At 36.6% G+C, this 22,299-nt stretch overlaps 1 long non-coding RNA gene across 1 annotated transcript in view; it reads left to right on the top strand.

The window, feature by feature from the left end:
- The window catches only part of LOC128641722 (uncharacterized), a 99,909-nt gene extending 77,925 nt beyond the window's left edge, over positions 1 to 21,984 (top strand). The window contains exon 2 of the long non-coding RNA XR_008399582.1: positions 21,637 to 21,984. This is a non-coding gene — a long non-coding RNA (uncharacterized LOC128641722). The remainder of the gene's footprint in view (positions 1 to 21,636) is intronic.
- Positions 21,985 to 22,299: the final 315 nt, after the last annotated feature.

Here is a 22,299-nt window from a genome sequence, read left to right as displayed (position 1 = left end):
TCACACTTAGGGAGACTTCCCCAAGTGTCATAATTTGCATAAATAAAAAGAGAGAAGTGCTCAACCTGGGAACGAACAATAGCATAATAGCTTGTTCTATGGCTAGTTACCACCCTAGAAGCAGCCTCTTTTTGCTCAATATGTGCCTTTCACAGAGAAGAACTTTCCTGTAGCATATCAGTCTGATCCTGACTTAACAGTGCAGTCCAGCCCCGAAATACCAGGCAATCCCTCTCTGAACGAGAGAAACGGCAAAAACCCAGACGTACGTTTCGGCCTATTGTGGGCCTCGTCAGTGAGGTGCAGCCATATCCCTCTAGGCACACTGAGCAATGGGTCCACGTCTGGATTCCCGCATCACACTTAGGGAGACTTCCCCAAGTGTCATAATTTGCATAAATAAAAAGAGAGAAGCGCTCAACCTGGAAACGAACAATAGCATAATAGCTTGTTCTATGGCTAGTTACCACCCTAGAAGCAGCCTCTTTTTGCTCAATATGTGCCTTTCACAGAGAAGAACTTTCCTGTAGCATATCAGTCTGATCCTGACTTAACAGTGCAGTCCAGCCCCGAAATACCAGGCAATCCCTCTCTGAACGAGAGAAACGGCAAAACCCCAGACGTACGTTTCGGCCTATTGTGGGCCTCGTCAGTGAGGTGCAGCCATATCCCTCTAGGCACATTGAGCAACGGGTCCACGTCTGGATTCCCGCATCACACTTAGGGAGACTTCCCCAAGTGTCATAATTTGCATAAATAAAAAGAGAGAAGCGCTCGACCTGGGAACGAACAATAGCATAATAGCTTGTTGTATGGCTAGTTACCACCCTAGAAGCAGCCTCTTTTTGCTCAATATGTGCCTTTCACAGAGAAGAACTTTCCTGTAGCATATCAGTCTGATCCTGACTTAACAGTGCAGTCCAGCCCCGAAATGCCAGGCAATCCCTCTCTGAACGAGAGAAACGGCAAAACCCCAGACGTACGTTTTGGCCTATTGTGGGCCTCGTCAGTGAGGTGCAGCCATATCCCTCTAGGCACACTGAGCAACGGGTCCACATCTGGATTCCCGCATCACACTTAGGGAGACTTCCCCAAGTGTCATAATTTGCATAAATAAAAAGAGAGAAGCGCTCAACCTGGGAACGAACAATAGCATAATAGCTTGTTCTATGGCTAGTTACCACCCTAGAAGCAGCCTCTTTTTGCTCAATATGTGCCTTTCACAGAGAAGAACTTTCCTGTAGCATATCAGTCTGATCCTGACTTAACAGTGCAGTCCAGCCCCGAAATACCAGGCAATCCCTCTCTGAACGAGAGAAACGGCAAAACCCCAGACGTACGTTTCGGCCTATTGTGGGCCTCGTCAGTGAGGTGCAGCCATATCCCTCTAGGCACACTGAGCAACGGGTCCACGTCTGGATTCCCGCATCACACTTAGGGAGACTTCCCCAAGTGTCATAATTTTTGCTGTTTCTCTTGTTCAGAGAGGGATTGCCTGGTATTTCGGGGCTGGACTGTACTGTGAAGTCAGGATCAGACTGATATGCTACAGGAAAGTTCTTCTCTGTGAAAGGCACATATTGAGCAAAAAGAGGCTGCTTCTAGGGTGGTAACTAGCCATAGAACAAGCTATTATACTATTGTTCGTTCCCAGGTTGAGCGCTTCTCTCTTTTTATTTATGCAAATTATGACACTTGGGGAAGTCTCCCTAAGTGTGATGCAGGAATAAAGACGTGGACCCGTTGCTCAGTGTGCCTAGAGGGATATGGCTGCACCTCACTGACGAGGCCCACAATAGGCCGAAACATACGTCTGGGGTTTTGCTGTTTCTCTTGTTCAGAGAGGGATTGCCTGGTATTTGGGGGCTGGACTGTACTGTGAAGTCAGGATCAGACTGATATGCTACATGAAAGTTCTTCTCTGTGAAAGGCACATATTGAGCAAAAAGAGGCTGCTTCTAGGGTGGTAACTAGCCATAGAACAAGCTATTATGCTATTGTTCGTTCCCAGGTTGAGCGCTTCTCTCTTTTTATTTATGCAAATTATGACACTTGGGGAAGTCTCCCTAAGTGTGATGCGGGAATCCAGACGTGGACCCGTTGCTCAGTGTGCCTAGAGGGATATGGCTGCACCTTACTGACGAGGCCCACAATAGGCCGAAACGTACGTCTAAGGTTTTGCGTTTTCTCTTGTTCAGAGAGGGATTGCCTGGTATTTGGGGGCTGGACTGTACTGTGAAGTCAGGATCAGACTGATATGCTACAGGAAAGTTCTTCTCTGTGAAAGGCACATATTGAGCAAAAAGAGGCTGCTTCTAGGGTTGTAACTAGCCATAGAACAAGCTATTATGCTATTGTTCGTTCCCAGGTTGAGCACTTCTCTCTTTTTATTTATGCAAATTATGACACTTGGGGAAGTCTCCCTAAGTGTGATGCGGGAATCCAGACGTGGACCCGTTGCTCAGTGTGCCTAGAGGGATATGGCTGCACCTCACTGACGAGGCCCACAATAGGCCGAAACGTACGTCTGGGGTTTTGCTGTTTCTCTTGTTCAGAGAGGGATTGCCTGGTATTTCGGGGCTGGACTGTACTGTGAAGTCAGGATCAGACTGATATGCTACAGGAAAGTTCTTCTCTGTGAAAGGCACATATTGAGCAAAAAGAGGCTGCTTCTAGGGTGGTAACTAGCCATAGAACAAGCTATTATGCTATTGTTCGTTCCCAGGTTGAGCGCTTCTCTCTTTTTATTTAGTTCGTATTAAGCCTGTCATTAAATCAATTTCTCATCCTTGGAGTCTTAATTTGGTTTTGAAGGCGTTACAGGCTCCTCCATTTGAGCCTATGCATTCTTTGGACATTAAACTACTTTCTTGGAAAGTGTTGTTCCTTTTGGCTATCTCTTCTGCTAGAATAGTTTCTGAGCTTTCTGCTTTTTCTTGTGAATCTCCTTTTCTGATTTTTCATCAGGATAAGGCGGTTTTGCGGACTTCATTTCAATTTTTACCTAAGGTTGTAGATTCTAACAACATTAGTAGAGAAATTGTTGTCCCTTCCTTGTGTCCTAATCCTAAGAATTCTTTGGAAAGATCCTTACATTCTTTGGATGTGGTAAGAGCTTTGGAATATTATGTTGAAGCTACTAAAGATTTCAGAAAGACTTCTAGTCTGTTATATTTTCGACTCCTAGGAAAGGTCAGAAGGCTTCTGCTATTTCCTTGACTTCTTAGTTAAAGCTTTTGATTCATTCAGCTTATTTGGAGTCGGGTAAGACCCCACCTCAGAGAATTTCAGCTCATTCTACTAGATCAGTCTCCACTTCATGGGCTTTTAAGAATGAAGCTTCAGTTGATCAGATTTGCAAAGCAGCAACTTGGTCCTCTTTGCATACATTTACTAAATTCTACCGTTTTGAAGTATTTGCTTCTTCAGAAGCAGTTTTATGGTAGAAAAGTTCTTCAGGCAGCTGTTTCAGTTTGATTCTTCTGCTGATGTTTTAAGTTTTTCTTGCCATTAAAAGAATAAATTTATAATTTGGGTTGTGGATTATTTTTTCAGCGGAAAATGGCTGTTTTTTTATTTTATCCCTCCCTCTCTAGTGACTCTTGCGTGGAGTTCCACATCTTGGGTATTGATATCCCATATGTCACTAGCTCATGGAGTCTTGCCAATTACATGAAAGAAAACATAATTTATGTAAGAACTTACCTGATAAATTCATTTCTTTCATATTGGCAAGAGTCCATGAGGCCTACCCTTTTTATGGTTGTTATGATTTTTTGTATAAAGCACAATTATTTCCAAATTCCTTTGTTGATGCTTTTTACTCCTTTCTTTATCACCCCACTATTTGGCTATTCGTTAAACTGAATTGTGGGTGTGGTGAGGGGTGTATTTATAGTCATTTTGAGGTTTGGGAAACTTTGCCCCTCCTGGTAGGATTGTGTATCCCATACGTCCCTAGCTCATGGACTCTTGCCAATATGAAAGAAATGAATTTATCAGGTAAGTTCTTACATAAATTATGTTTTTTATTTCACAGCTAAGTTTGTATTTATTTTAACTAGGTAGATTAGTTAGTAAATAGTTATTAACTATTTACTAACTACCTAGTTAAAATAAATACAAATTTACCTGTAAAAAAAACCTCTGCTCTTTTACATGTAAAAAAAAATTACAAACAACCATCCTCATCAAGCCGGGAGAAGTCTTCATCCAAGTGGGCAGAAGTCCTCAACGAAGCTGGGAGAAGTCTTCATCCAAGCGGCAAGAAGTCGTCCTCAAGCCGGGCAGAAGTCTTCATTCAGATGACATCTTCTATCTTCCTCCTTCTGACGCGGAGTGGCTCCATCTTCAAGACATCCGGTGTGGAGCATCCTCCTCTTTCAACTCCTCTTGAAGAATGAAGGTTTCTTTAAATGACGTCACCCAAGATAGCATCCCTTGAATTCCGATTGGCTTATAGATTTCTATCAGCCAATCGGAATTAAAGGTGAAAAAATCCTATTGGCTGATGCAATCAGCCAATAGGATTGAGCTCCCATTCTATTGGCTGTTCCAATCAGCCAATAGAATTCTATCAGCCAATTGGAATTCAAGGGACACCATCTTGGATGACGTAATTTAAAGGAACCTTCATTCTTCAAGAGGAGTCGAAAGAAGAGGATACTTTATGCGGGATGTCTTGAAGATGGAGCCACTCTGCGTCAGAAGGATGAAGATAGAAGATGCCGTCTGGATGAAGACTTCTGCCCGACCTTGAGGATGACTTCTTACCACTTGGATGAAGATTTCTCCCAGCTTTGTTGAGGACTTCTGCCCGCTAGGATGAAGACTTCTCCCGGCTTGATGAGGATGGATGTCAGGTCTTCAAAAACTGTAAGTGAATCTTCTGGGGTTAGTGTTATGTTTTTTTTAAGGGTTTATTGGGTGGATTTTATTTTTAGATTAGTGGTTTGGGCAAAGAAAAAGAGCTAAATGCCCTTTTAAGGGCAATGCCCATCCAATTGCCCCTTTCAGGGCAATGGGGAGCTTAGGTTTATTTAGATAGGATTTTATTTGGGGGGTTTGGTTGTGTGGGTGGTGGGTTTTACTGGCGGGGGGTTGTTTGTATTTTTTTTTTAAAAGGTAAAAGAGCTGATTTCTTTGGGGCAATACCCCGCAAAAGGCCCTTTTAAGGGCCATTGGCAGTTTAGTTTAGGCTATGTTTTTTTTTTATTTTGGGGGGCTTTTTATTTTGATAGGGCTATTAGATTAGGTGTAATAAGTTTAAATATTTGATCATTTCTTTTTTATTTTGTGTAATTTAGTGTTTTATTTTTTTAATTTTAGTTAATTGTATTTAATTAATGTAATTTATTTAATTGTAGTGTAATGTTAAGTGTTAGTGTAAGACAGGTTAGGTTTTATTTTACAGGTAAATTTGTATTTATTTTAACTAGGTAGTTAATAACTATTTACTTACTAATCTACCTAGTTAAAATAAATACAAACTTAGCTGTGAAATAAAAATAAAACCTGATAGCTACAATGTAACTATTAGTTATATTGTAGCTAGCTTAGGGTTTATTTTACAGGTAAGTATGTATTTAGTTTTAAATAGGAATTATTGAGTTATTAATAGTAGGTTTTATTTAGATTTATTTTATTATATTAAAGTTAGGGGTGTTAGGGTTAGACTTAGGGTTAGGGGTTAATAACTTTAGTATAGTGGCAGCGATGACGTTGGGGGTGGCAGATTAGGGGTTAATAATATTTAACTAGTGTTTGCAATGCGGGAGTGAGGCGGTTTAGGGGTTGATATGTTTATTATAGTGGCGGCGATGTCCGGAGCGGCAGATTAGGGGTTAATAATTTTATTTTAGTGTTTGCGATGCGGGAGGGCCTCGGTTTAGGGGTTAATAGGTAGTGTATGGGTGTTAGTGTACTTTGTAACCCTTTAGTTATTCGTTTTATGTTACAGCTTTGTAAAGTAAAACCCATAACTAGTGACTTTCAGTTTACGGTATGGATCTTGTAGTTATGGGCTGTACCGCTCACTTTATGGCCGGACAGGCAAACTCGTAATACCGGCACTATGGAAGTCCCATTGAAAAAGGACTTTTTTAAAAAGTGCGGTAGTTACGTTGCGTGATGGCCAAAAAAGTGTGCTGTACAGCTATATCTACAAGACTCGTAATAGCAGCGGTAGTGAAAAAGCAGCGTTATAAGACTTTTTCACTCCTAACGCAAAACTCTTAATCTAACCGAAAGTTATTTAGTATGTATGTGCCTATTTGAATGTAATTTTATTCACACACACACACATATATATATATATATATATATATATATATATATATTGATAGAGTTGGGCAACCTGTTTCTTTCTTGCAATTCTTCTTGCATTTCAAGTACATATGAAAAATGACAATTCAAGGGAGCGCTACAAACAAGCAGCTATATGAGAGATCAATAATGATCAGAGTTTATACTTGGAGAAATTTATATACCCAAAAAACTAAAATAAAATATATACTTTAATATTTATAGACAAAAAATATATAAAAAATGTTACATGAGAACCACCGGTGGTATACAATGTTTGGACATAAACTCAAAATTATAATTATAATAAAATTAGATAAAATGTTTGAGGAATGGCTCCTATAAAAATCAAAAAATGGTTTTAAAAAATACGATGACTCTCTGGGAGTATGGCTCTCTATATGCAAAACAGGCAATTCATAACCGGTGATTTATAACAATTTCCGCTAGCAGATGGAATGTTCCTGTGTATTTAGTGTATAAAAAAGGGTAGGGTAAAGGTTCTGCTGTTATTAGATGCAATATATGTTGGTATACTCGACTCCAATACTTTACAATAATGGTGTCTACTTAGTCCGTGACTCACTCTTTCCCCAGAATCCGAAATCCTTAACGATTTCTCCGCTTCTATGTTGCGTGACTAAGCTTACCCTTAGATCCGGCGTCCGGTGTATCACCTTTCAGGACTCTACCGTTCTTTGCTGTGGGTTGCCTTTTCCAGATCTTAGTTCCGAGTCACGTATTCAGGTCACAGGTTTTTGATGAACCAATGAAAGGAGTGGATTACTGGGTTGTTTGAAAAGAGGTCTTTTGAGTGAAGTATAATAAGTATACAAAGTTTCCAAAGTATCCAACATAAATGTATCAAATACTTGTTGCATTAAACTCATCAGAGCGCTCTGATCTTGGAGTTAAAAATGGCTTATCATCATCATCTACGCATTTCAGCTTTGCAGCCTTTTTCAAGATGAAACTTTTCTTACCCATACTCCCCTATTTATCTGTTAATTTCTTAATTGATGATCTTCCTTTGATTCTTTCTTAAAGGTGTAGTCCTTGGTTATAGCCATACTTTGAAACTTTTTTCTTTTTTCTTGGGGCCAATGTCTTTGTATATTATTAAAAACGACTTGTTCAAAAGCAAATCTGACTAAACAAATCTATTAATATTAATATATTATATGTAATGTTAGTTGGATACAGTATATAAAAAAAATAATAAAAGAAAAGAAAAGTAAAAGTGCGCTAAATGTTCACAACGGCTTTTTATAAATCAATAAGTGTACAGAAGATATATTAATAATTATATGCTCCCTTAATAAAATAAAATCATTATTCACAATGCGATAGTGGAATTTAGTGTATTTGTGAATATTTTAATAGTGATCCCCTTATGTGTATATATATATATATATATATATATATATATATATATATATATATATATACATACAATTTCTTTAAGTTTAGCACTCACAACTCAGTCCGGGGTGCTCAACAAGACACAAAATATCTCAAATAAAGTAGGCACTCTCCGTTTTTCTTCACAAATTTTTACTGTGTTTTAAGTGACGTTTCGGGGTTTCACCCCCGTCTTCAGACTTACAGACAATGTGATCAAAAACACCTCATTAATACCCAAACTCTCCATCATTTGCATAATTAATCAATCAATTCAAAATACTTTGTACTTAACAATCTAACATACTATACCACCTCGTGCATCAAAAACATGCACGAGGTGGTATAGTAAAAATTTGTGAAGAAAAACGGAGAGTGCCTACTTTATTTGAGATATATATATATATATATATATATATGTATATAACTCAAAGAACCTTATGGATAGATATATACATGTGTGGGTGTAGATATATATATATATATATATATATATATATATATATACACATATATTTGATATCATATTCTTTTATTTTTCTCAGTAATGCTAGTGCTTAAATTATAGTGTTCCCTCTATAAGTTACTCTACAATGGAATTCAAATATAACTCAACTTTAAGTGTGTTAATATGTACATATGTATGTTTGCTTAAATATTTCATTTACTCATTATTTTGGTGACTAGTGCTCAAATTTTAGTGTGCCCTCCCTATATCATTCCATAATTCAAATTCAACTCAACATTAAGTCCCCTTGGTTCTAAACTTTTAAATAGGAAAATAAGTTCTGCTTCTGCCCTTAACAATTTTTTATTTGTCTCCCCCCCTTGGGTCTCCTTCGATTTTTCTTATGCCCCAGTATTTAAAACCCCTTGTGTTTTGGTCATGACACTCTTTAAAATGGCGAGATAGCAGGTGACCCTCAAACCCATGCTCTATGTTGAGAAGGTGCTCCCTTATTCTATCTTTCAAGGGACGGGAGGTCTCCCCTATATGTTTTTTTTTTTTACATGGGCATTGTGCTAGGTACACCACATTCCTATCTGTACACCTGATGCAATCTCTTATCTCATACTCTTTGTTTGTGGAGCTAGATGTTACCGCTCTACAATCTCTATATATGTGTTGCTTGGCTTCCTTGGAACACTTGGGGCTAATATAGATTTTAAATTCTTAGCCTTTTTAAAGACTATCTCTGGTCTATCTGAAAGTAGTTCACCGATAATGGGGTGCCTTTGAAGTATGTACTAATGTTTATTAAAGATGTTTCTTAATTCTGTATGATTTATGTTGTATTCAGTGATAAATGGTGTCCATAGTGTATCCTTAACTTTATCTATTTTGGGTTTCCTTTTAAGTAATTCAGATCTTTCCCTAGCTTCTTTTATCAATTTCCTATCATATCCCCTCTGATTGAATTTGGTTTCTAGTTGGTCAGCTTGTGCCTCAAAGTCTATAAGTCTAGAGCAGTTTTTTCTTACTCTTGTGAACTGATTCTTAGGTATATTGTCGATCCATCTTTTTAAATAACAGCTGTCATTATGTATATAGTTATTCGAATCGACTGCTTTAAAATGAGTTTTAGTGTATAAATTACCATCTATGACGTCTATATCCAGATCTAAAAAGTTTATATGGGTTTTACTGATTTCATGAGATCATGGAAATAACATATAGTTGATGGATGAATTAGGTTGTTATCATGGAGAGAAAAAATAAATGTTTCTATAGGATTAATTTTCCTTTGCTTACTGAGTAAGCTCAATGGTGTAAGGATGGGGGGGGGGGAAATAACGGATAATGGGGGAACGGAGCTATCTGAAATTCAAAGGAGTGAGGTTAGAGGCTAGGGGGCAAGTATAAGGAAATATAACTTTGAGGCCGGGTTGGTACAGAAACATAACATCCCCGGACCTATATACTAAAGGGATATAAGTGGTATCTCCCCTCAGGGGTTGCTGTCACCACTGGAGGAAGACGGGAAAGGGATAGTGGATATGACCCGCTCCACCCCGCAGAGCGGGAAAGGGTGAGGGGAGACAGATTTCTTTCCTTTCTCTTTTCCTCCCTTTCCGGGTATATATTATTGGAGCTAACATAGCCATATAAACCAGAACTCCGGTGCATTAGTAAAAAGATCAAACAGCAAGTACTATACACAATTAGCCAAAGTATGACAAAGTTCATAATGGGTACAAACAAATAAAAAAACAGAACAAATAAAATAGAAGCCAACGTGATACACCATATTAACCACTCATGATCAATAGCAGCAGTATTTTAGATAGTGCCTTATGAAACTAGAAACATATAAATGTAATTAGATCTGATAAGCAATGTTTTGACACAAACCATGTAGTGACATATAAGGTATATACAATATGGACCCCAACGAGAATTTGGGATTTATTGCGTAGAAAAATCCCTAACTATTTTCATGTAGCAGAGGAGTCTGTGTACATATATGAGTTCATATAACTAATAATAGATTTGAGAGGTCTATTGCTGGTTTTTCAGTAGTTCAATATCTTAAAGGGGAGTATATTATACATTCTGGGGTCAGCAAATAAAAAAGGACACAAAACACATCAATTTTCAGTCTATAATAGGTATACATCATAAGGAACTCCTAGCATGCAGAGAAAGCTTATATAAAGTAGAACCAAAGGATATTAATAGTCCTCTGCTAATATGAGGCTGTAAAACCCCACTTCAACTGTATAATTTAACAGATATGACTGCACTGGCCACAGGCAGCCTACTGATATGTACTGAACTAAAATATAACCTGTATTGTGATGACTCTACTTACACATATTGTATGATGCCTTTTGTAATTATATCAGAACAACATTAACTATGGAACTTAAACTATAATTGCAAAGTAGAAAGATCAGCTCACTAGTACACCTAGGTCTCAAGAGTGTGTCTTGTATGAAAGCATAAAGGCGCGAATGAAAGGGAGCTATGTCAATGTTTCTTTCATGTAATTAGCAAGAGTCCATGAGCTAGTGACATATGGGATATACATTCCTGCCAGGAGGGGCAAAGTTTCCCAAACCTTAAAATGCCTATAAATACACCCCTCACCACACCCACAATTCAGTTTTACAAACTTTGCCTCCCATGGAGGTGGTGAAGTAAGTTTGTGCTAGATTCTATGTTGATATGCGCTTCGCAGCAGGCTGAAGCCCGTTTTTCCTCTCAGAGTGCAGTGTATGTCAGAGGGATGTGAAGAGAGTATTGCCTATTTGAATACAATGGTCTTCCTCTAGGGGATCTATTTCATAGGTTCTCTGTTATCGGTCGTAGATATTTCTTCTCCTACCTCCCTTTTCAGATCGACGATATACTCTTATATACCATTACCTCTACTGATTCTCGTTTCAGTACTGGTTTGGCTATCTACTATATGTAGATGAGTGTCTTGGGGTAAGTAAATCTTATTTCTATTTATGACACTCAAAGCTATGGTTGGGCACTTTATATGTAAAGTTCTAAATATATGTTTAAAACTTATATTTGCCATGATTCAGGTTAATCAGTATTCCTTCTTTCAGACTGTCAGTTTAATTATTTTTGGGAAATGCATGTATGAATAAATATTTTTTCTTACCTTCAAAAATGTTTAAAATTGACTTTTTTCCTTGCGGGCTGTTAGGCTCGCGGGGGCAGAAAATGCTTCAATTTATTGCGTCATTTTTGGCGCAAACTTTTTTGGCGCAAAATGTCATCATTTCAGGCGCCATAGTTGACGACCGGAAGTTTACACGTGGTTGAGTCATTTTTTTGACGCATGTGTGTTACAGACGTTTTTTTGCGCCAAAAAATGTGGGTGTCATTTTTGGCGCCAAAAAATATGGGCGTCATACTTGGCGTCAAAAAATGTGGGCGTCATACTTGGCGCCACTTTTTTCACATTATTTCAGTCTCATTTTTTTATTGCTTCTGGTTGCTAGAGGCTTGTCTGTTTTGCATTTTTTCCCATTCCTGAAACTGTCATTTAAGGAATTTGATAATTTTGCTTTATATGTTGTTTTTTTCTATTACATATTGCAAGATATTTCAAAAGCTGTTCCTGTATCAGAAAATACTGAGGGATTCCTGATGACTGATATCAGTCCTACCAAAGCTAAGTTAATTTGTTTTAATGTTATGAATGTTTATATTTAGCTATGGTTTGTAATAAATTTTTATGATAAACTTTTACATGCAGAGTCCATTAGTATTTATGCATTATCTATTGCTATTCTTTTTACATCTTATGTACAAGATATATTTAGGAATTTATAAGAATATTTTTCTGATTCTAGTATAAAGGCTTTGTCTGCTATCCCGCATTCTAATAAAATTTTTAGGTCTTTTTTAAACTTCTCATTTAGTTGATGAAGTTTCAAATGACCAACAACATACTGAATTATCCTTCTCTGATGGTGTATTTTCTCATTCAGAATATTCTTCATCAGATATTGACACTAACAAATCTACTTTTTTATTTTTTAAATAGAGTACATTCGTTTTTTGTTGAAAAGGTGTTGATTATTTTGGATATTGAAGTAACTGGTTCTTTTGATTAAGACTAGCTAACATTTAAATTCTGCTTATTAACCTTCTGTGGTTTCTTCAGAGGTTTTTTCCAGTTCCTGATACTAGTGAATGGAATAGGCCGGGAATTTCTTTTATTCCTTCTTTAAGGTTTTTAATTGTATCCTTTGCCGGCAGTTAGTTTTTAGTTTTGAGGAAGATCCCTCAAGTTAATGGGACTATCTCTACTCTTGCTAACATACTACTATTCCTATAGCAGATAGTATTTATTTTTTGCCTTGGGAAACTTGTATCTTATTTAAGGAAAATTATTTATTTTCAGGTACTTTTCTTAGACCTGTCATTTATTTGGCTGATGTTGCAACTGCTTCAGCTTTCTGGTTGGATACTTTAGTGCAACAAGTATCGGATTATGATTTGTTTAGCATTGTTAAGTTGATCAACATGCTAATAATTTCATTTGTGTCGTCATTTTTTTGATATTTTTGCAAATGAGGTTTAATCTATGTCTTTAGCTATTTTAGCTAGAAGAACTTTATGATTTCAATCTTGGAATGCTAATTTGATTTCTAAATTCCATATTTCTTTTTTTCCAAGGTAATCAATTATTTGGTTCACAATTGGATTCAATTCTTCAACTGTTACTATGAGCTTCAAGATTAAGTTCTAAGGCTAAATATTAAGCTTTTTTTCTTACTAAGGAACGGAATTCTAAATTCTTCCCCAAGTAACATGTTTATAATTGGAAGTTTTCTTCATTCAATTTTAGCCATTTTTAAAATCAAAGTCAGCTCCCCAAATTTGCATTTAGGTGCAGTTCTTATTCCAGCTTAGCTGGTAAGGGGCAGGTTAAGATTTTTTTAATAAATTTGTTTGGTTCAATTCGGTCCAAACTTCTTAGATTTGGATACAGAATAGGATTCAGAGTATAACCGTCTGTGAGAAGTATTTTTTCTCTCTCTAACATATTCCAGCTATTCCAGTAAAGCTCACACTTTCCTGAAGTGTGTTTCAGTCCTATATGTATTGGGTACTTGTGAAGCGCAGCTGGTCACCCATTGGGGCTCAAGGCGCTGCCCAGATCTGGAGTTTTCTGGGGTATTTATTCCAGCTCCTTTTAAGAACAGGATTTGGGGGTTTTATTCAAAACTATTCATTATTTCAAAGATAGAAAATCTTTTTGAATTATCATATAAGTATACCATCTTTTAGAATGGAGTTTATATGGTCTATTCTGCCTTTTTGGTCAGTAATGGCATTATTTGTTCACAATAGATTCAATAGATGTACATCTTCATTTTCTGTTTTCATTCAGATTATTTTCATTTTCTGAGATTCTCTTTTTTTGACAAGCATTACCAATTTGTTGCTTTTCCTTCTGGTCTAGCGACAGCTCTAAGAATCTTTTCAAGGTTCTCAGTGTTTCCTTATTTGGACGGTCTCGTGGTACTGGCTCAGTCTTTTCGTTCTGCGGAATCTCATATGATTAAACTTTTGTTGTTTCTTCAAGACATGGTTAGAGGATCTTTTTATCAAAAGCTCTTTGATTCCTCAGACAAGGGTCACCTTTTTTAGGTTTCCAGATAGATTGTGTCAATGTCTTTGTCTCTAGCAGACAAGTGACAATTTTATTGGGTTCCGTTTGTCGGAACCTTCAGTCTCTATTATTTCCTTCACTTGCTATATGCATGGAAGTTTTAGGTACTATGGCTGCAGCATTGGATTCTATTCCCTTTGCTCATTTTCATAAGAAACCTTCCAGTTTTTTATACTGAATTAAGGGTGCAGGGATTCTAGGATATCACTTTTTATATCTTTGAATCCCAATGTTCTACTATCTTTGATTTGGTGGGTTAGATCACTATCATATAGTTCAACGGGTCTCTTTGGTTCATTCAACCTGGACCATGATCACTTCAGATGCAAGTCTTTTAGGTTGAGAGGCTGTCTGGGGATCTCTGTCAGCACAAGGGGTTTGGAAATCTCAGGACGCATTTTTCAGAGTTCTTCAGTTTTGGCTTCTTTTTGAAGAAAGAGACGTTATTGTTTTTCAGACAGATAATGTCACAACTGTGGCGTATGTCAATCATCAGGGTGGGACTCTCAGTCCTTAGGCTGTGAAAGAAGTATCTTGGATACTTGCCTGTGCTAAATCCAGCTCCTGTCTAATTTCTGCGGTCCATTTCCCAGGTATAGACAATTGGGAAGTGGATTATCTCTGTCAATCAAGCTTTACATCCGGGAGAATGGTCTCTTTACCCAGATGTATTTTTTCAAATTGTTCAGATGTGAGGGCTTCCAGAAATAGATTTGATGGCATCTCATCTAAACAAGGAACTTCCCAAGGGCCTATTCAGGGCCGGGGATCCTCTGGCGGAAGCAGTGTATGCATTTACACTTCCTTGGAGTTATCAATCTTCCTATATCTTATTGCCTCTGGTTCTTCTTTTTAGAGTGATTTTCAAAATCACCAGGGAGCAATCTTTTGTGTTGCTGGTGGCTCCAGTATGGCCACACAGGTTTTGGTATATGGTTCTTGTTCGGATGTCCAGTTGCCAATCTTGGTCACTTCCATTAAGGCCAGACCTTATATCTTATCATTCATTTTATCCATCAGGAACTCAAATTATTAATTTGATGGTATGGAGATTTAACGCTTAGTACTTAGTCTTAGAAATTTCTCTGACTCAGTGATTAATACTATGTTGCAGGCTCATAAATCTGTGTCTAGTAAGATTTATTATCGAGTTTGAAAGATTTACATCTCTTGATGCTCTTCTCATAAATTCTCTTGGCATTCTTTTAGAATTCCTAGGATTTTATAGTTTTTCAGGATGGTTTAGATAAGGGTTTTTGTCTGCAAGTTCCTTGCGAGGACAAATCTCTGCTTTTTCTGTGCTGTTTTCACAGAAAAATTTGCTAATCTTTCTGTTATTCTTTGTTTTATTCAGGCTTTGGTTCATATCAAGTCTGTCATTTAAGCCAATTTCTCCTCCTTGGAGTCTTATTTTGGTTTTGAGGGCTTCACAGGCTCTTCCGTTTGAGCATGTGCTTTCTTTGGACATTTAAATTACTTTCATGGAAAGTATTGTTCCTTTTAGACAACTCTTCAGCTAGAACAGTTTTTTGAATTATCTGCTCTTTCTTGTGAGTCTCCTTTTTCTGATTTTTGTATCAGGATAAGGTGGTTTTGCTGTCTTCTTTTCAATTTTTACCTAAGTTGTGAATTTTTAACAATATTAGTAGAGGAATTATTGTCCCTTCCTTGTGTCCTAATACTAAGAATTCTTTGGAGAGATTCTTACATTCTTTGGATGAGGTAAGAGTTTTGAAATTATGTTGAAGCTACTCAGATTTCAGCAAGACTTCTAGTCTATTTGTTATTTTTTCATGGTTTTAGGAAAGGTCAGAAGGTTTCTGCCATTTCTTTGGCATCTTGGTTAAAGCTTTTTGATTCATCTTGCTTATTTGGAGTCGGGTTAATCCCCGCCTCAGAGGATTACGGCTCATTCTACTAGGTCAGTTTCTACTTCCTGGACTTTTAAGAATGAAGCTTCTGTTGATCAGATTTGCAAAGCAATGACTTGGTTTTCTTTGCATACTTTTACTAAATTCTACCATTTTGATGTTTTCTCTTCTTCAGAAGCAGTTTTTGGTAGAATAGTACTTCAGGCAGCTGTTTCAGTTTGATTCTTCTGCCTATAACTTCAGTTTTTTTCATTATAAAAATTGAAACTTTTGATTTGGGTAGTGGATTAATTTTTCATCGGAATTGGCTGTCTTTATTTTATCCCTCCCTCTCTAGTGACTCTTGCGTGGAAGTTCCACATCTTGGGTATCTGCTATCCCATACGTCACTAGCTCATGGACTCTTGCTAATTACATGAAAGAAAACATAATTTATGTAAGAACTTACCTGATAAATTCATTATTTTCATATTAGCAAGAGTCCATGAGGCCCACCCTTTTTGTGGTGGTTATGATTTTTTTTGTATAAAGCACAATTATTCCAATTCCTTATTTTTTATGCTTTCGCTCCTTTCTTATCACCCCACTTCTTGGCTATTCGTTAAACTGAATTGTGGGTGTGGTGAGGGGTGTATTTATAGGCATTTTAAGGTTTGGGAAACTTTGCCCCTCCTGGTAGGAATGTATATCCCATACGTCACTAGCTCATGGACTCTTGCTAATATGAAAGAAATGAATTTATCAGGTAAGTTCTTACATAAATTATGTTTTTTGTGTAGATGTGGGTCAAGATGCCAGAAAGTCAGTCTAGATACTAAACATATATTAGAAAACAGTCCTAAATTGTAGGGTGTGTGTTCTGCAATGAGGGAGATGTGCAAGTCCACAAATTAACGCCCCTCCTCACCTTCGCCGGCCGAGGAAGATGGAGGGATCACATCTATATGTTTTAGTAGGGGAACTTAGTATCATTCAGTACAGGACATTCACAAGCTATCTGGGATCTGTTAGTCTGCTACATTTCAAGATACAACATTAAGCAGCAGTGAACATATTGTCATAGCAAAACAAAATCTACACTTTAGCAAGTTAGAAAACCAACATTCTGCAGAAGATATACTAGCGCAGGGCAAAGGTTAGCCTTGCGAATTATAGCTCTTATCTTATAGAGAGACAGGTATAGGGAACGAACTATAACTAGATAACTGCGTCTGAGTAGAACATATTATAAACATTCATATAGTATAGATGAAAATGCAGGTAGTTGCTATAGTTTAGATAATAACTATAATCTTTAACAGTGTTAGTAATAGAGAACTGATCTGACTCTGCTAAGGTAACAAAAAGGAACTCTGCCTCAGAAAGATCACCTAAAACACAACCAAGTTCAAGATATATAAGGCAGTTATAGATACCCGACCACAAATAAAACTTTTGCCAGGTCTTGTAAGATCTAACTTGGACCATATCAGATTGTCCTTAAGAGGTTCCATGCTTCTCATATAGCAGTCCGATTGCAGGGAAAAATCTCTTCTCACTAAAAGGACAAGCACATCTAGCCATAAGTCCCCCCTCCAAGCCCCGGAAAAGCCGCTTGAGTGACTGTCTCTGGTAAACTTCATGTAGATGTAAGCGTGAGCATAAGTTGTAACCTAGGGATGATGTAATTCCAACCCTGGTGCTAGTCCTAGGGTTACTTAATGTGATACAAACTCCCCCTGGATCCCACAGCCATGCACTTATTAGCGACCTTAGGTAGTGGGAGATTTGCTGTTTAACAGCCAGATACTTTGTAAGATGTCACAACCACTAAGTTGTCATAAGTTATGATATTATAAATGGATAATCCTGCAGGTCAGATCTTTTGTATGACTGTTTGCTAGGGTACTTCATGTTTTCTCCACCCTCTCTTTGAACGGAGAGTGACATGGGGTGTTCTGCAAGTTGGTCACAGCCATGCCTCTTGTTGTCTTGTGACAAGGAAGCCATATTCTGGGCAGGTGAGATACCAATTCTGGACTCCGCTGCCACTGGGCATGTTGTAAACACCTGGATTAAGCTTTTATGGGTATCGACCAAAACAGATACTTCTGCCCAGGATTCCTTTGGTGAAGTAGGCAAGAATGCCATAGTAATTTCTGCTGAAAGCACCGCTGCATGGTAATCCAATAATTCTTACAACGCAAGCACTACGTCTCTAGCGCAAGGCGCCATGATACATTCCATGTGATCCAGACACCTCATGATTTATTATCAACTTAGATCTTTTAGTTAGAAGTGACTCTTCTGTGTTCGAGTGTGACAAAGATGCGGCCGCTAAGCCATGTTAGTCAGCAGATAACTCATCCAGCGGTGCCGGCGAACATGCGTGTGCTCCATTTTAGGGCCTGATCAGTAGATGGCGGTTCTTTTTCTAGGCACTGTGGCGGATTTTCACCTTCGCAACTTGTAGAACAGGTGTAGTCACAAGTACCTCCGGTGTTTGGTAGGGTCAGTCCAGCATCTTTTCATATATATACTGTAAGGATGTATGATGTAGTGCCTTTAATAAGGTCTGGGCTTACAGATCAGATCTAGAATGCGGCCATCTCACTCGCCCGCTGGCTCCGCACCCTTTGTCTGCCTGTTATATTACCACATTTTTATTATTTTTAATTTGTTTTAATATTTCTTGTTCTTTTTGGGTTAAATTTGATCTTCTAGGTTTATCTATTTTTATATTCTCGATATCTTGTTTTACTAATTTCTCAAAGAGTTCAACATTTTTTCCTTTTTCATTTTTAGGGTAAATATTAGACTTAGGTTTCAACTCTGTATAAATTATTTCCTTGTTGACTGCAAGTCTCTAGTAATGGGATTTTTTTAAAAAAATATTGTTACTGTGTTAAATTCCTTATAAATTTATTTACATTATTAAGTGTATCAAATTTTTTTAATTTAGTTGTAGGAGCAAATTTTTTTAATTTAGTTGTAGGAGTCCTTTTTTAAAAACATTAGTCTCTTCCTTGGTTAATTGTATATCACTCAAATTGAATATTCCCTTACTATCTACCTCATTTTCTTGTGGAAATTCCCCTTCCTTAATTCCCCTTCCTCTATTTCCTCTCGTTCTTTTTTTCATTTGCAGTCATTTGCACCCCACGTCCCATGTCTTGTATCCTCCTCTAAAAAAGATTTTGATGTCCCTTGTCTATTGTATGACTCTTCCTTCTGCCATATGTAATTAGATGAATCATTTTGTTTCCAGACATGTTTATATTCATTTTCTAGTGGTGTAAACCTATTTTGAGTTTGAACTCTCCAATTGCTATTACTTTTATTGTGTCCTTGTTTGAAACCTTTTCTTGGAGTAATCCAATCATCTCTTTTATTTAATTCATTTATATTGGGTCTATCATTATATATATATATATATATATATATATATATATTCCCTTTGATTTCAATTATCATATATGTTATTTGTCCATTTATTAATATTGCCTTCTTTTCTCCATGTATTTTAATTACCTCTAGATTGATACTCTCCAAAATTCCTTTTACTGTAATGGAATTCTTTATTATTACTTCTCTTGTGATTTTCAAAGTATTTATCTCCTTTGTATTCTCTTTTTTCTTTTTTAATTTGATTTTTTTTAGAAAAAAACTTTCCAATTCTCATTAGGGATTTCCTGTGGAATATTTATATTTTCCCTTTGTTCCTCTGGTTTTTCTAAAGAATTCCTAGGGGTGATGTCATTATCAGGTTTATTTAGATTATTATAATCTGAGGAGTCTCTGTTCATCTTTTTATTTTTTATCTCTAGAGTATCTTTTTTTAATTAATTTTAAACGTGTAATTATTTCTTTTTCAATGGATTTAAACTCTTCTCTAAAGGGAGATAATTCATTACTGAAATACTCAATTGTGTTCTCAAAATCTCTAAGTGATATATTTCTAGATTTAATGATAATTTTCATTAAATTAGTGGAGGCTTACCATAATGTTTCATACCATTCCTTCTGTAAATTTTCCTGCAACTCAAATGTGCAGTCCTTTATCAACCTCAATCCTCTTGGCACCATGTTTAGATTGATATATCTTTGCAAATAGCTTACTTCTAATTTTTGTTTTAATTCTTTGGTAAGATTTTTCTCTAAATTTTCACATGTATTTTTTAGATCTAAACTTACCAATGGATGTTCCACTATATTAGTATTTTCAAGTTGTTCAATATCTGCAAACATAATTTTTCTAATATGGAAAATATTCATTATATTAATAATGTGATCTAAACATTATGAATAGGGATGGGATATATTAATAATGCAATCTAAACATTATGAATAGGGATGGGATAAAACGTGATACAAACAATCAAAAAAAGACCCTATAGAAATAGACTAGCTGCCCCTGACAATTGACAAAGTGAAATCCCAATCACTTCAATAGATACAAATGAAAAATTCAAGGGAGCGCTACAAACAAGCAGCTATATGAGAGATCAATAATAATCAGAGTTTTTGATCCTTGGAAAAACTTATATACCCAAAAAAATAAAATAAAATATATACTTTAATATTTATAGACAAAAAATATATAAAAAATTACATGAGAACCACCAGTGGTATACAATGTTTGGAAATAAACTCAAAATTATAATTATAATAAAATTAGATAAAATGTTTGAGGAATGGCTCCTATAAAAATAAAAAAATGTTTTTCAAAAATACGATGACTGTATGGCTCTCTATATCCAAAACAGGCAATTCATAACAGGTGATTTATAACAATTTCCGCTAGCAGATGGAATGTTCCTGTGTATTTACTGTATAAAAAAGGGGTAGGGTAAAAGTTCTGCTGTTATTAGATGCAATATATGTTGGTATACTCAACTCCAATACTTTACAATAATGGTGTAGACACCATTATTGTAAAGTATTGGAGTTGAGTATACCAACATATATTGCATCTAATAACAGCAGAACTTTTACCCTACCCCTTTTTTATACACTAAATACACAGGAACATTCCATCTGTTAGCGAAAATTGTTATAAATCACCTGTTATGAATTGCCTGTTTTGGGCATCGCAAACACTAAGCATATATCTTGATAAAGCCTGTTAGCCAGGCGAAACGCGTTGATTGATGCCAGTGTTTGTGACATTAGCCCGGATATAACTACGAGGCTTTACTCTGCCCAGAGTTAATTACATATGCTGATACCCTGAAAAGGACTAACTTGCACTTTCCCATCTGGAAGGACTACTATTGGTCAGCCGACCACACGTGACGCGGAAGAAGCAACTAACGGAGACTAACGAAACTTCCCACTGTGAAGTACAGGAGATGTGGCGGCGGCCAAAAAAGTATAAGAACTTCGGATATATAAAAGTCATACACTACACTTCACCTGCAATAAGTAGGAGACCTGGATAATAGAACATCGTACCAGATCTGTATTGAAGGGAGTTACGTGCTGTATTTGATTCTAGCAACATCACACTCCTGAAAACAGGATTGAACTTTGCTCAAGTGGCATATTTTAACGCCATACATGGTGTGAAACTGGGTATACATTGTTATATTATCAACAGATAGATATCTGGGATACGCTGTTTTGATTTTAAGACAATTATATATGTATACATGTCATTTTTAACCACTGTTTTAAAACAACTGCTGTCATTGTTATTTTTATTATATCAAGCTTAGAGATTGTGTATTGGTGACCGGTCAGTTTATTTACTTATTCATTTTTGTGTGTATATTACATACAGTCCTATACATTTTTAGCAATTACTTTTTAAAAATAAATTGTTTACCTTTAGACATTAGTCTTTATTGGTCTATTTACTTATCTTGTTGATAGATTCCTCTTGCTATAGTAGCGCTGGTCCAGATTTATTCACTTTTTGCATATTGTTTTACTTGTAGAATAAGAGATGAAAAGTCCTGTTTTGATGGAATAGAAGAAATCACAGATTTGGGAACACATACCATGGCATTTTCTCTGAATCTGACTTTGAAGAAATTGACGGTTGCTGTGACCTAAGAGATAATAAAGTAGATTCTTTGGATTAATGTGTATTAGTAGCCTTGAAGTAATTATCCACAGATGGAGTTGAAGGGCCACCAGCTTTAATTTGCTTTTCTTTTTGTGGATTTTTACTAGGAGACATACTGTTTTTTATTGTATAAAACTTGCCTAGTAAAAGCAATGCCCAATTGGTGATGTGTTTCTTTAAATAATCTCTGAAATAAACACTGGTGCTTTGTACTAAACCCCTGGTTAATTATGATGTGCTGTAACCATTTAAGGTGTGCCCTCTTTGTCTGAAAGCTATATGCTTTAATATTTTTAGCCCATCAAGATGTTGCCTTTATTTACCAAGTCAAAACATCAACATGCACCAACATGCACCAAAACTGTGGGGCTCACTAGGTATTAACAACCCACATACAGATCAGGAAAAAAGCCCCAGCTTATTAGTGCTATTGGTGCCGTGAGTGCTAGGCTTGTGTCTATCTGCTACCTTTACTCTCCTGTGTGTGATATAATTAATAGCCCCTAAAACATTTTCTCCTGGGGTTATTTCC

Source organism: Bombina bombina, chromosome 1, assembly GCF_027579735.1.
Source record: "Bombina bombina isolate aBomBom1 chromosome 1, aBomBom1.pri, whole genome shotgun sequence".
NCBI lineage: Eukaryota > Metazoa > Chordata > Amphibia > Anura > Bombinatoridae > Bombina > Bombina bombina.
Note: the sequence above shows the minus strand (reverse complement) of the source record. Positions and strands in the feature narration are given on the sequence as shown.